At 36.4% G+C, this 16,369-nt stretch overlaps 1 long non-coding RNA gene across 2 annotated transcripts; it reads left to right on the top strand.

Moving 5' to 3' along the window:
• Positions 1–6,244: 6,244 nt before the first annotated feature.
• On the top strand, positions 6,245–11,921 carry LOC143231435 (uncharacterized). Of its 2 annotated transcripts, none has more exons than XR_013016920.1 (3): positions 6,245–6,386; positions 10,250–10,319; positions 11,671–11,921. It is a non-coding gene; the product is annotated as an uncharacterized LOC143231435 (long non-coding RNA). The 2 variants fall into 2 exon arrangements; XR_013016919.1 differs by lacking the exon at positions 6,245–6,386 and adding an exon at positions 9,522–9,634.
• The last annotated feature ends 4,448 nt before the right edge of the window (positions 11,922–16,369 follow it).

Below are 16,369 nucleotides of genomic sequence, written 5' to 3'. Positions count from 1 at the left end.
TATTTTATTAAACGTCTCTGATACAGAAGTATCTACAGTATTGTTATGCACCAGTTATTACATACAAAACATATTCTTACACTGTGATATAACAATATGTTTTTCTGGTGTTAGTCTATCTAGACCCTATACAGTTGAACTGTTAAAAAGTTTGAACTATAAACAAAATATAAATTACAAAGAATAGGAAGTCGTTTAGTATCTTATTTTATGTAAATAATGATGAACAATGAATAGCAGTGTTGCGATGTGATGATGAACCACAGGAAACATATCCACTTTATTAACTAACTACAAACTATCCCGTATGGAGTCCATTTTGAAACATATACAGTTGAGCTATCAATAAAACCGGACATCGAACGTAACTTATTGATACCTACTATAAAGTGTTTTTGATTATATTGAATGTTTTACCTGGTGAAGAAGTCTGATAATAAGTATATGTTGAAATATGTTTAAAATTAATGTTATTTTTGGTTATATATAAACTATTGTTGCTTATTTATCTTAAATCATGACAATTTGTTCTTAATATTTAGATTTGGACTTCATTGTAAAAAAAACAGTGATGAAAGATAAACAAAATTAATACACATTATGGTCCAGAGTGTTGATTAGGTTTCGCTGTAAAACACAATATACAATTTTTAAAAATGACGCCCTCTGTTAGAGAGTTATAATATTTACTGTTCAAATATTACGTTTCATGTCCATTTACAACCCTCAGCCAATTTTTATTACGCACTAGTTTGAACATCACACAGACATTACACTACAGGTTCAACAGTTCTGCCAAATATTGTTAATGTTAAACATGTTCTTATCACGTTACATTGTTATCAATCCATATATTGTCGTGACTAACGTTAAATAAATCGGTTTTTGTGGTGTTAGTCTTTTTCTGAAGCGGAGAGTTTGGTTCCCTGATGAGCTCGTGAGAATAAAATCTCCTGGCTCGTGGTGTTTTTCCACACTCGCTTCCACTATGTTACCTTGAAGTTTCGCCACTCAAAACCAACAAACCTGTAAACGTTACAGTCATGGTTGTTTTCATAAATCTTCATATAAACCACGACATTACAGTACACATTAAAATATTTTTGTTTTTTATTTGCACAAAACAACCCCTGACAATCCCTGAAAAAGAAAATTTCTTAATCTCGAAGTTTTCTAAATATGTACAACTATTTAAAGATGGTTAAGGCATACTGAAAGGAAAAGGCCAGGTGGCCGGGAACAGAGACTGGTACATGGTACAGTATGATCTCCACCGAGAGTGGCGAGACCTGGAAAAGACGAGCAACCCTCTCCCAGATCTCCGCCGACGTTGGACAGAGAACCAATCTGTGTAAGACAGACTCTTTGGAGGGTCACCCCTGTTGCCACCTCATGAGATTCTTGGTTGGCACGGGCCACAGGTTCTTTGGTGTTCCTTTGGGCCTACAGACATCTATGTGTTTTGATCCTCCTTCCTGGTATGTTGACGATGCTGCGGCGATCCGACGGTGTCGTACCGTGTCTGCCGAGGTACCGATGGACTGCAAAACATCCTTCCGGTGAGGTAGCGTGTATACCTTTGAAACCCTTGTGCGACTGAATTGTGTCCAGTGTGTTACACCCAGGTGGAGTCTGTCTTGCATAGGTTGGTCCTCTGTCCAACGTCGGCGGAGATCTGGGAGAGGGTTGCTCGCCTTTTCCGGGTCCCGCCACTTTCGGCGGAGATCATACTGTACCATGTACCAGTCTCTGTTCCCGGCCACATGGCCTTTTCCTTTCAGTATGCCTTAACCATCTTTAAGTTCGTCATTTGGCTTCCTCGAAACAAATTGGTTTTCGACCAGGTGCCAGTGTCGTACTTTTTGATGCTGGGAAGAGCCAAATGAACACTGTTACATTTTACCATCTCTGGCGGCTGGACGTCTCGCCTCTTTGTGCGTTGGTCGGGGTTCGGGTGTATATCAGATTCTGAATTGCCCTATCTTTACTCCCCATGTGTCTTTCTATATTTTAGTATAAAATTCGTATTTATTGTTTTGTACATATTTAATGTTTTTATATATTTCATGTTTTGTATATATTTAATATTTTGTATATATTTAACGTTTTGTTTATATTTCGAGTTTTCTATTTCCTTGTATTTTGTAGATCATTACTGTTTTGTTTCCATTTAACGTCTTATTTTGTTTATATTTAGAGTTCTATTTTGTATCTCTTTACGGTTTTGTTCTGTATGCCTTTAAAGTTTTGTTATCCGGTTATGAGTTGTATGTCTTTAATGTCTTGTTTTGCATTTCTTTAAAACTTTGTATATATTTAAAGTTTTGTATTGTATACATTTCTAGTTTTGTTTTATATTTGATTAGTGTTTTTTACTTATATATATTTCATGACACTTTGTACAGTTTATTGTTGTTATTTCATGACACTTTGTACAGTTTATTATTGTTATTTCATGACACTTTGTACAGTTTATTGTTGTTATTTCATGACACTTTGTACAGTTTATTGTTGTTATTTCATGACACTTTGTACAGTTTATTGTTGTTATTTCATGACACTTTGTACAGTTTATTGTTGTTATTTCATGACACTTTGTACAGTTTATTGTTGTTATTTCATGACACTTTGTACAGTTTATTGTTGTAAATAAATGCTATATCTCCTCCTCGTCGTATTTCATGTGAAGGCACTTCGGGTCCGACTCGATGATCCAGCAGAGGGCGTGCCAGTGGTTCGTTGTTTTCTTGCCGTCATTCCCTGTGCCCAATACTGGTGTTTGTGTGTTGTTTGTTCACCGTGTCCTGTAGTGTTCCATTTGTGTATGTGTGTGCCACAACACTGTAGGTCGGTATGGCTACAGCCATCCGGCTTTACTCTGTTCGGCCGCGGTCCATCCGTTTAGTGTGCCCGCGGCCTCGCTACCCTCGGCGATAATTGACACCTTAAACACTGCCGTGTGGAGTAGCCATGTCTACAACACATATGTCCGGATCCTGCTGGACAAAGACTTCTTCTTTGGGGACCAGTGAGTGTCTGTGGAGCCTGCTGCACTAAACATGAAATGGGTAACTCTCCAGTCGACACCTTTTGAACTGTCCCACGATGTCATCAAGCACGTATTGTCGGCGTGTGGGTTAGTTCGTAAAATCAAACATGAGGCGCACCAGACGGCCCAAATGTGTGTACTGAGAACTCACGTGTCTGTCTGTACATGAAGAAGCTGGTTCCCAACTTCATTTCAGTGAACGGCTGTGTCAACGTTGTGGCCTCGAAAGCCACATGTTTCATACTCGCCAGGTGCCGCAGTGCGGCACGAAGACACGAAGACAATGCCTGTATTGTTCAGTGTGATGTATGTCGTGGTGGCCACACACCCTCCCGTTGCCCGAGGCGTGTGGCGACGTATGCTGTGGTGGCTTTAGGGCCGCCGCGCGTAGAGAAGGAGAAACAGGTTGGGGCGTCACCTATTCCTCCCCCATCATTGACGACTGCTGAGGGTGGGGTCTCTGAGGGTGCGCCTGCTCCTGCAGTTGGCGCGTCCTAGGAAGGAGGGTCTCGGTCCACTGCAGAGGGCCGAATTTCACCCGCCGAAGTTGAGGAAGTTTCAGCTCCTGGGGAGGTGGGAGCACTTCTGGAGCTGTTCGGGTGGAGGAGCTTCTGAGAGACTCCAGCCCATCCTTCTGGCCCCAGTTTGGATAGGACCCTGAGGGGGATCTGGACGAACCGGGTAAGGCTGGGGCGTCCCTTGTCTCCATGGAGGTTTGGGCCTCTGTATCGGGTGGTGAGAGGGTTGAGGGCTGTAATGAGTCCCCACGCCCAAACCACCCCAGTACGTGTTGGATCCTACAAGGATTGTCCTCCCTCCTTTGTTAAGGTTGGTCGACTGAGGGAGATGGTGCCTCCGAGGTGTCCCTGGCTTCCCCTGCCGGCGGGGATGTGGCAGGGTTCCTGTGGGACCTCAGCACAGACCTCGAGCGTAGTGGGTATTATAGTCCACTCCCATGATGCCGTGTTAATTCCGACCCCGAGTTCCTATCACCTGACTCTTTCGACTGTTTGGTTAACTTTCCCAGTCTCTCGGGGCTGGGAGAGGGGGGCTGCAGCCCCGAGTCTTTTCCAGACTTCAGTCTGGATGTTCCTGTTGTGCAGCGGCGGTGGTTGGATGCCAATGGCTGCAGCTGCAAAAAGGGGGTTGGATAAGGTGGCCTCAAGAGCCACTCGCCCCCCCCTGCCTCAATCTGTCCAGTAAAAGCAACAGCGTCACTGATTCCTCTCCTCTGATTGGTTGATGGGTTTTTCCTGCATTACTTTAAACATTCAGAAATGTTTGAGATTGTTAAACAATTTTACATATTATCCCTCTTCAACCGCTTTGTCGTTGATGCAATATTTTTGCAGGAGCTCCTTTTGCTTCCCGGAGGGTTCTCTTTTCGTTTTCCTCTCGCTATCCTGTCCGTTCCTTCTAGTCGTTTGGCACGACACGTGCACTGGGTGTGGGGAATCCTCTTTCACCCGTATTTTAATGGTACCATTCTCACATTACATAGTGATGCTAAGGGGCGGGTTGTGTACGTTGATGTTTTTGCTGGGGGTCGTAAGATTCGTCTTGTCAATGTCTCTGCGCTTGCATAGTTTGGGGAGCGGGAGGCCTTTTTCTCGGGCTTAGAAGGTTCATGGTTACATAGGCCGATATCGTCCTTGGTGGTGACTTCAACTGCGTCTTGGATCCTCATCTCGACAAGATTGGGGTGATCCTCTTTCTGGTGTTCGGTGTGCGTGGTCTCTGTGTGCAGTGCTGTCGGATTTCGACTTTCCCGATGTTTGGCGTGTGCTGTGTGGGGGTCTGCTTTTGTGGCAACTTGGACTGGTTAGGGCGTTTCTTGTCGCCTTTACAGGTTCTATGTAACACCTGGCCATCGGCAGAGCCTCAGTGGAGCTGCAGTTCACCAGGTTGGGGATGTCTCGTTTAACGTGTCCGACCATCGGGCACTTCTCACCTCATCCTGGGATTTTGTTCCCGTTTTTCGGGCCCTGATGTGTGGAGCCTCAACGTCTCCCTCCTTGCTGAGGATGAGGTTGGATACGAATTGATTGTCCTTGTCTGGGGCTCTGCTCTGTCGAGTCTGTCACTGGGTCCTGGGAGCATGTCTGAAGGAAGCCTGTCCTTCCTTGTTGAGGCAAGCTGGCATGCGCCGCCTGGCCTTGTGAGAAACTTAGGACGTCTTGGCTGCATTACTCCGTGGTAGGCCGATGGATCGCTAGGTCCTCTCGGACATCGAGAACCTACGCATGGTTATTTTGTAAGATCTGTACTTATAAATTTTAAAGTATAGAATAGCGGAATGTCTTGTTATAATGTTATTTTGTTCTTGACTGAAACTGTGGGGACTTACCGCGATGTTATCGAATGTACAGATAATTTTGTTTGCTGTTATGTTCCTCTTACCTATTATTGTTTCACTGGACATAGAGGAAATGTAGGAAGCTAGTGGTTCAAAATGTTAAATAAAACGATTAACGCTGATGATACTTGAGTGTTCACTTGTATTATCATTACAAAATATAAACCAAATTTGTATTTTTAATATGCTGGATATGGAGTGTTTCCCATTTGTAAATTATGAAAACAAAGAGTTGTAAAACAGTTAATACATAAAGATATTTGTGATACAAAAAGTGTAAAATACGTTCGAAACAATGAAGACAGTAAACTTCCAATAAAACTAAGTACAAGTGTGATAGTGTACAGCCAAGGGCTGAAACACGCGTGTTATAAATATGTATCAGGAAGTACAACAACGTGTTCAACAAAACAGATATGGGGTAATTATGCTGAATAAGTAACATAAAACAGTTGAATCGTATGAATTATATGAACGTTTATATACATTATTTGGACTAACACGAGAATTTATAAAACTTATTATTGTATTTAAAATTGTATAAAACAAATTAAAATTGAACAAAAGATGGTTAGTTAACACATTGACTGCCAATTCAAGACAACAGTGGATTATGCGATTGTACTGCCCTATAAGCTTTAACACAATATTTTGACCCTGTTGGACAGTGAGAAGAAGATTTTTAATGTGTTTACATGAATACTTACCTTTATTTAATGAATAAAAATTCATTATATTATAACGAATAAAATGTCCACCAGAGTGTACAAACCAGATATTTTACAGAAGTAGACATGTCTCTCTAGATATTGTTGTAACAAATTGTTTCATCATCTATTTGTGCACTATGGTCTCTTGCACTTATTATCAGTTTGCCAGTGTTAACTTCAGTTGAACATATAACGCTTTTCTCCCCTGGAGCAACTAGTGAACATATCAACTCATGTAAATATGTAAGCATAATTATAACCCTTGGAAAAGGTGAGAATGACCAATGTAAACTTCCTGGACGAATGGTGAAGATATTTGTATTTTTAGTAACAGTCCTAATTAAATTATACCAGACACTTTAAACTGATGTAAAGAAATTAGTGTCTCAAGTATTTGTTGTACAAAAACGATATCAAATTTTGAGTTTAAATAAGAGAAAAATGTCTGAAATGCTGCTTGTGACTGGTTTAATAATATTACAATTAGTTAATCTGTTTTTCTGAGACGCTATATTTTCAAAAGATGTATTCATCTGTTGAGCGCTATACTTTCGCCTTCTTGAAAGCAATAAAAATGAAACTTGATATCTTTTTTTAAATTTATAAGTTAAGTTGACACATATAATAATTAATGATTTTTATTCAAAATATGTAATAAAACTCGGATGTAAACGTAAGTTTATTATTGAACCATTAAAATAATCAAATTCCTCAACATTCTACTTACACGGTACAGTGGTACTGGTAGTTTAGTGTAAAATATATCCCAAGATATATCTGATATTCAGTATTCTATTTTTATCTAACAATTAGCTTGGATATATTCTATATTCTATAGTTCTAGCAGATATCAATGTTAGGAATTGATGACGTCATGATCTATAGATTGTTTTTAGATTGTTGATGTTACTCACAAATATATGAACTATTTGTTCGCTTATGAGCTTAGTTTGCACATTCGGCTTATAAAAAACATTATTTATTCTAATAAAATTAATTACAGACCATTTTCAAGAGCTATTTTTCCAAGATATTTTTTGTTTGTGCATGAAAAAGGTTTAGCTAAATATAAAAGAAAATGCAAATCTCAACCCTGTTAAACACCATATAATATAATACCATCAGCTACACACATCTGTGTTATCCTATCTGTTAAACACCATATAATATAATACCATCAGCTACACACATCTGTATTATCCTATCTGTTAAACACCATATAATATAATACCATCAGCTACAAACATCTGTGTTATCCTGTCTGTTAAACACCATATAATATAATACCTTCAGCTACAAACAATGTGTTATCCTGTCTGTTAAACACCATATAATATAACACCATCAGCTACAAACATCTGTGTTATCCTGCCTGTTAAACACCATATAATATAATACCATCAGCTACAAACATCTGTGTTATCCTGTCTGCTATATCGTGATTTTAAAGTTCAAATAGGAATTAATAATATACTCCTCATAGACATTGGATGCAACTTTTCGGACTTCCGTATATTTTGATTTCTCATGATGTCTCTCTGAATTCCTTGTAAACAGACATTAATGGTGTTTGACAAATGTGTAGAGAAACATGAAGGGGGAGGTCTAGAAATTTAATGTACAAAACATTCCTTCAATGGAAATTTCCCCCCGCAGTGTGCGTAGCCTAGATAATATATTGCCCCCCGCTAATATAGCGGTATATTTACGGATTTACAACGTTAACATCAGGGGTTCGATTCCCCTCGGTGGGCTCAGAAGATAGCCCGATCTTAAGAAAACACCCACCCACTCACAGACCCATCAGGTGTAATTTTGTTGGTGGTGGAAGAAGAGTCTACATCCTTGTTCTTGTATCATTACCTCAGGTATGAATGTCTCACAGTTGGACCAAACCCGGTATATTCCGACAGTTAGGAAGGTAGGTGGTTTTTTACAAGCTGTCTAAGATTTCAAAATAATCGAATGACACTTCAATTTTTGTACTGCCCTCTACTTTTTAAAAAGCAGTTTTTTAAGTTAACCTAAGAAGTTTCGACGCTTTAAGTTTCCAAGATGGTAAATTCTAGAGGCTAATACAATATTTACAACAATTGTTAGATTTCTACAAAACATTTCAAAAGCAATTCCTAGTAAAATATTTTATTCTGAATTTTTATCATTAAGTGTAAACAGAAATAACAAGTGGCATGTGATGTGTGAGGTAAATTATCGCGCTAACAGCTAAGCAAGAGAGGATTGAATCAGTTATTAAAACTAAATTATTAGTAGGAACAATAAGTGTTATGAAAGTTTTATTTTTGGTAAATGTTAAATTTAGATGCTCAACGTGGTTCATACTATAAGTACTATTGTATATTTTTAATATTCACTGCTTGTGAAGATTTTCTTGTTTCGTACCAATAAAGATATACGACAAAATGTTTTGTTACTGTGACAGAACAGTATAAATATCTGAACACTTTGTTTGTTATAAGAACAAAGTCACAATGGTGTTTCTGTTGTGTAACTACTTAAACTTATGCTGTACTCTAGGGAGCTGTGTGAAGGTGTTGAGTCAGCCGTTTTACAATTTAGCTTCATGAATTAAAAGTCCGGCATGGCCAGGTAGTTAAGACACGTAATCTCAGGGTCGAATCCCCGTCACACCAAATGTGCTCGCCCTTTCAGCCGCAGGGGCGTTATACAATGACGATCAATCCCACTACTCGTTGTTAAAAAAACAACCTAAGAGTTGGTGGTAGGGGTGATGACTAGCTGTCTTCCCCTTAGTCTTATACTACTTAATTAGGGACGGCTAGCACAGATAACCCTCGTGTAGCTTTGCGCGAAATTCCAAAAGAAACAAGCGACTGCCGACCTATTTTTTATTATACACTCGTTTGATCATTACAGAGATATTATGCTATATGTTCAACAGTTCTATCACATATTGTTAATGTTAAATATGTTCTTATCACGTTATATTGTTGTCAACCTATGTATACTTATGGTTAAATAAATGTCTTTATAGACACCTGTGTGTTCTAAAGTTAAAATAACTACGTTTTGTCTATAATATTGCACATCGAAGCTCGTTTGTTCTAATGTTACAATAGCTACGTGTGTTCCACACGATTTATTGATATATAAACCATTTGTGAATATCCATGAAACACAACTACTTACATGTTACTATCTATTCTACCCTAATCACACAACTTCATTACCACTTACAGTTTTAAAGTCTTTCCACCACTACATGAGCCACTTTAACAGAAATGTATCACATGTAAATAACAAATAATCACTCACAGTTTCCTATTGGTTCAATCTGTCTCTCTACATGTCTCTATAATATTGTAATTTATTCTTGACGTCAATGTTACAAGAAACATTTTGATTGGTTGTGATGTTCTCAGAACTGTGTATCTTATTAAAAATACAACAATATAAGGTGAGTGTCAGGACCGTAGTCCAACTGTATATTTACACTCCAATAACACGTAGTTGAAGTACCTGATAATTGAACACTCCTTGGTAATATAATTTTTATATCTTGTTTGAGAGTATTTCTTTATAATAGTAATTATAATGAATATTAAACTAAGTACAGATCTTAAGTACTTATTTGAATAATTATTTTTATCATGTTAACACAAACTAATATTTTGTTTTCATTTCATAAGTCGATATTTTACCACAGTCATGGTAACTTCATTTTTCTGTGCGTTGTTAAACTTTATTTCTGTGTGTTTTGGTTGATCGGTCTGGTTTTGTTCTTAGATATAAACTTAATAAAGAAGTTTTTACTTTCATGTTTTATTAAGTTCGAGAAACCTCAAAGAAGAGAAAAATTTCAATATAAAATCATTTTTGTTGTTAAACGGTATTTACAAAATGTAATTTTTGTCATATAGAAATCTTACATTAGATGTTGTTGTCCAGTTATTGTAATGGTTTTAGTGTTCCTGTGATAAATCGGGAACTTGTTTCTTCTGTAATTCTACTTCCGTTCATAAAAAGTACTTCTGTTCTAATATATCTGGAGCTAGTAAGATATAGAATTCATGGGCTGTACTAAGTGTCGAGCTTTTATTTTAGGCTTTGTTAAAAGTCGCATTTCACTAACTACATTAATACTGATTTTAACAGATCAGAGAAATGAAGTCTTCAGCAATTATTATACTTTTGATGTTTACAACACTGTTGGAATCAACTCCAGGTGAGAGAATGAATTCTTTAACACTGAATTCATACAAACAGTTTTAATGGTATGATAGAAATATATCAATTATAAGTTACGTTTGTCTTTATCGTTTAAGAAACTGCCACAATGTTTATTTCTTGTTATTAACGGAGGTTTGTAACATTATATTTAATGAAAGTAAGTTTATAACAACAACGTGTATCCAAACATTCGAATATTGTTTATAATAAAAGAATGTAAAAAAATAATTACTTTTGTTGACGACTATATATTTTTACAGGAATTTAAAGTGAGAAATTAAATTATTTCAAAATGATTACATGTGTGAAACAGCAACACAGGGTGACACAACCATGCATTTTTATAAAATTTGTTCTTATAACTATTAAAGTAAATATTTTAATTTAAATTGCATTTGTTGCTACGACTGAATATCAAACTGAAAGTAAGTAATATAGACAATAATATAACAGATAATTTTCAGATGTGTTTGTTGTTAATTAACGAGTGTACAAAATAATAATTACATTAATACGACAGCTGTTTATATGATTGATTTTGTGCTGTGGTCGTGTTTGTTATGACATACAATCCACAACCGTGAGAACAATATACCGAATTTTATACAATGTAATACGCACATATTTTTTCTTTTAAAAATACCTTAAAATTCCCATCAGTGTCCCAAGACAAGATTGATGGGTTAAGACAAGAGTTAACTTGGGATCAACTCAAATCGGCCTCTCATACAGATCATAATGTCACTACTTACTAACTACAAGTATCTTCACTAGTATAAAACACACAATTGAACTAATATTGTCGATATACTGTGGAGTATATGATGTGTTTACTCAGTAAATTGAAGAAAGTCAAGGATTTATTAGTGTTAGTTATAAAGTCAATTTTTTATTAGAATTCTCTGTCACAAATTAGGGTTCGTCTTCCACGGTGTAGCCTCTAACTGAGGCGTAAAATACAATATTTAGTGTATAAGGTAAGCAACGGAGAATCACTTTAATGTGTTTTTGCAGATAATTTTTATGTACTTTTAGTGACGCAACGGAAAGTTGAAATTTAATATAAGATACTATAAACAAGAAAGTAGTTTGGTTAATAGATTAATAATAGATTTTACTGACAAACTCGTTAAATAACGTAACTGTTAAATATGACTATTTTTGTGGCGTGTTCTGTAACATCAGCGGTTGATCTTGGTATTGTCGTAATTTTAACAGTTTTATGAATATAATGTTTATTAGCTAGGCTTCACAAGTAGATAAACAGTGACGATTAAAAAATCATTATAAAATATTATAGGTGATATATATTCTAATGACGTTACTTTGTTTACTACCTGAACTAGAGGGGAATTTCCGAGATGACATCGCATGTGCAACAAATTTTGTTCATTGTGACGTTCCTCCTTCATATTGTTGTCCTAATGGTCATAGACTTGCTGGAAGTGGAGGTGGAGGTGGAGGTGGAGCTGGTTTCTGGGATTTGAAGTACATGAAGCATGTGGTTTAAAGTGTAAAAAAAAAAGAAGCGATTTATTCTAAGGATACTTTAGTATCCATATGGAATTTTGTTATCAATAAAAATAAATACAAATAATTCTTGTTTTTGCTTGTTGTTAAACACAAAGCTGACTGAGATCTATCTTAGTTGAAAACACGCAGGGAATCGAAACCCGGAATTTAGTAATATAAGTTCTCCACCTTGCTAGTTGCTCAACGGAAGGTAAATGTGTGTGTGTGTAACTAGAATATTAATACTGAAGTGTTAAGTTAAATAAATCAAAAGTAAGGACTGAGTTAAAAACAGGAAATCAAAACCTCTGATTGGTATTAGTTTGTTATAACCAACAACAATCCAAAACAGATATAAAAAATGATATACAAATTGAAATAATTCCAGTGTAGAGACTATAATGTGGGATAAAAATGTACTCTAGATTTTGGAGGTGACTGAGGAACCTTACATCTGTCAGTCTTATCCTACCTTTGCCAGTCCACATAAAGTAATAAAATAATAGTAATAATAATATAAACCAGAAGAATGAGATTTCGGTGTTCAAACGACATATTACATATTAAGAATGGTGAAATATCACATTTTATAACACATATTGGTAATTAGTTTCTCAGTTCGGTTATGCAATAGGTTATATTAGTTGTCTTCCACGTACGTTGGAAGGTACTAAATCAATAATTACACAAATAATGAAATTTAATGTGTCAAATCAAGATAATTTTATCTGGAAGTTTTTGTTTCTGTTAATATTTTTGGAAGCTTTTAAATAATTTGGTAAAAATTTCAGATATTCTAAATCATCAAAACTTTAATTCTGATGTTCATTTGGTCCCCCACTCGTTCACTCTAAGATAATTTAGCTGATTATTGAAAATACAAATCGAATAATATTCATATAGTGTTTAACAATTCTGTATTTGATTAAAATATAAGTGAATATTTGGTGAGTTAAATTTCTTCACAAAAATTAGCTTCCGTCTGGTGTGTCGGAAGACAACTCTTAATATTTTTTGTCAATGATAATAACACTATGATGCCTGTCTTTGTATCTCAGAACGGCTACTATGGGTATCAACACTTTGATAAGAACAACGTTTCCTAGTAATCTTCAGGTTAAGAGAGAATATCCTACTTTGTAGAACGACCGCTTGTTACAAGAAACAACTGTAGTCAAAGAAAATTTAACAGCAGTTAATTTTCTGTGTAATAAAAACAAGCCTTTTCTGCTTAATTAGTTCGTTTTTATGTTCGTTTTTGGCGCAACATTACACGAGGGTTATTTATACTAGACGTTCCCAATTTTGTAACGTAAGACAAGATAATTACTTATTAACTCTTGGACTACTCTTTTACCAACGAATATTGGAAGTAAATAATACCCAACGTGGCTGAAAGAGCGAGCATGATGGGTGGGATAAGGAATCGAACCTGCAACCTTCAAATTACGAGTCGATTACCTTAACCAACTGGTCATCTCAGGCTTTTTAACACCAAACTTAAGTTATAACATACAATAAGCATTAGTTTTGTATTCAAAATTTGTAATATAACTCCTAATTAAACGTAATTCTATTTTGAAATCAATAAAATAATTAAATCCTTAAACATTATGTCTAATCGGATAAACGAATACTCGAAATAATGGTACTGGTAGTTTAGTGTTAAATATTTCTAAATATTTATCTGATTTACGATATTCTATTTCTGTCTATAATCTTGGATGTATTCTGTTTTCAGAGGTGCTGGCATATAATCTATAAATTGTTTTAATCTATTGATGTTGCTTACAAATGGAAGAACTATTTGTTAGTTGAGTTTCAAAATTATGCCAATAAATAACATTATTCATTCTACTAAAATTTACTGCAGACCATTTCCAAGATGTTTTCTCAAAGGTATTTCTAACTAATCCGGGTTACAGATTTAGTTAAGTACAGAAGAAAATGTCAGCCTCAACTCTACATACTTAGAAGCTGACACCAATGTACTGTTAGTAAACACCATCCTTCTATAGACTGACTGTTAAGTATAGTATGGCTTCATCAATATGAAACAATCAGCCACGAAAGTTCATGTTAAACTATAGGATATATCGTTACATAAAATTTAAACAGGAATTTTGAAAACAGGAATATACCGCTTGTAGACAGTGAATGTGTTCAGATGTGGGAAGACAGGGATTGGGTAACTGGAGATTTAATGTAATGCCCAAATCTTTCCCTGAATGGATATTTACTCACATCACATGTCGATGGAAGACGAGAAACTCAACACAACTGTCCTTGTATTATCACCCAGGTTACACAACTGTCCATGTATTTTTACCCAGGTTACACAACCGTCCTTGTATTTTTACCCAGATCACAGAACAGTCCTTGTATTTTTACCCAGGTCACAGAACAGTCCTTGTATTATTACCCAGGTAACAGAACAGTCCTTGTATTATTACCGAGGTCGCACAACTGTCCTTGTATTTTTACCCAGGTTACACAACTGTCCTATTATTACCCAGGTTAAACAACTGTCCTTGTATTATTACCCAGATTACTCAACTGACCTTCTATTATTACCCAGGTTACACAACCGTCCTTGTATTATTACCGAGGTTAAACAACTCTCCTTGTATTATTACCCAGGTTACACAACTCTCCTTGTATTATTACCCAGGTTACACAACTGTCCTTGTATTATTACCCAGGTTACACAACCGTCATTGTATTTTTACCCAGGTTACACAACCGTTCTTGTATTATTACCCAGGTTACACAACCGTTCTTGTATTATTACCCAGGTTACACAACTCTCCTTGTATTATTACCCAGGTTACACAATTCTCCTTGTATTATTACCCAGGTTACACAACTGTCCTTGTATTATTACCCAGATTACACAACTGTCCTTGTATTATTACTCAGGTTACACAACTGTCCTTGTATTATTACTCAGGTTACACAATTCTCCTTGTATTATTACCCAGGTTACACAACTGTCCTTGTATTATTACCCAGGTTACACAACTGTCCTTGTATTATTACCCAGGTTACACAACCGTCCTTGTATTTTTACCCAGGTTACACAACCGTTCTTGTATTATTACCCAGGTTACAGAACAGTCCTTGTATTATTACCCAGGTTACACAACTGTCCTTGTATTATTACCCAGGTTGCACAACTGTCCTTGTATTATTACCCATGTTACACAACTGTCCTTATATTATTACCCAGGTTACACAATTCTCCTTCTATTATTACCCAGGTGACACAACTGTCCTTGTATTATTACTCAGGTTACACAACTGTCCTTGTATTATTACCCAGAATACACAATTCTCCTTGTGTTATTACCCAGGTTACACAACCGTCCTTGTATTATTACCCAGGTTACACAACCGTTCTTGTATTATTACCCAGATTACACAACTGTCCTTGTCTTATTACCCAGGTTACACAACCGTTCTTGTATTATTACCCAGGTTACACAACTCTCCTTGTATTATTACCCAGGTTACACAACCGTTCTTGTGTTATTACCCATGTTAAACAACTGTCCTTGTATTATTACCCAGGTTACACAACTGTTCTTGTATTATTACCCAGGTTACACAACTCTCCTTGTGTTATTACCCAGGTTACACAACTCTCCTTGTGTTATTACCCAGGTTACACAACTCTCCTTGTATTATTACCCAGGTTACACAACCGTTCTTGTATTATTACCCAGATTACACAACTGTCCTTGTCTTATTACCCAGGTTACACAACCGTTCTTGTATTATTACCCAGGTTACACAACTCTCCTTGTATTATTACCCAGGTTACACAACCGTTCTTGTGTTATTACCCATGTTAAACAACTGTCCTTGTATTATTACCCATGTTAAACAACTGTCCTTGTATTATTACCCAGGTTACACAACTGTTCTTGTATTATTACCCAGGTTACACAACTCTCCTTGTGTTATTACCCAGGTTACACAACCGTTCTTGTGTTATTACCCATGTTAAACAACTGTCCTTGTATTATTACCCATGTTAAACAACTGTCCTTGTCTTATTACCCAGGTTACACAACCGTTCTTGTATTATTACCCAGGTTACACAACTCTCCTTGTGTTATTACCCAGGTTACACAACTCTCCTTGTACTATTACCCAAATTACACAACCGTTCTTGTGTTATTACCCATGTTAAACAACTGTCCTTGTATTATTACCCATGTTAAACAACTGTCCTTGTCTTATTACCCAGATTACACAACCGTTCTTGTATTATTACCCAGGTTACACAACTCTCCTTGTGTTATTACCCAGGTTACACAACTCTCCTTGTATTATTACCGAGGTTACACAACCGTTCTTGTGTTATTACCCATGTTAAACAACTGTCCTTGTATTATTACCCATGTTAAACAACTGTCCTTGTATTATTACCCAGGTTGCACAACTGTCCTTGTATTATTACCCAGGTTACACAATTCTCCTTCTATTATTACCCAGGTGACACAACTGTCCTTGTATTATTACCCAGGT

The sequence above is a fragment of the Tachypleus tridentatus genome, chromosome 11, assembly GCF_004210375.1.
Source record: "Tachypleus tridentatus isolate NWPU-2018 chromosome 11, ASM421037v1, whole genome shotgun sequence".
Taxonomy (NCBI): domain Eukaryota; kingdom Metazoa; phylum Arthropoda; class Merostomata; order Xiphosura; family Limulidae; genus Tachypleus; species Tachypleus tridentatus.
This window is presented reverse-complemented; position numbering and strand designations above follow the sequence as displayed.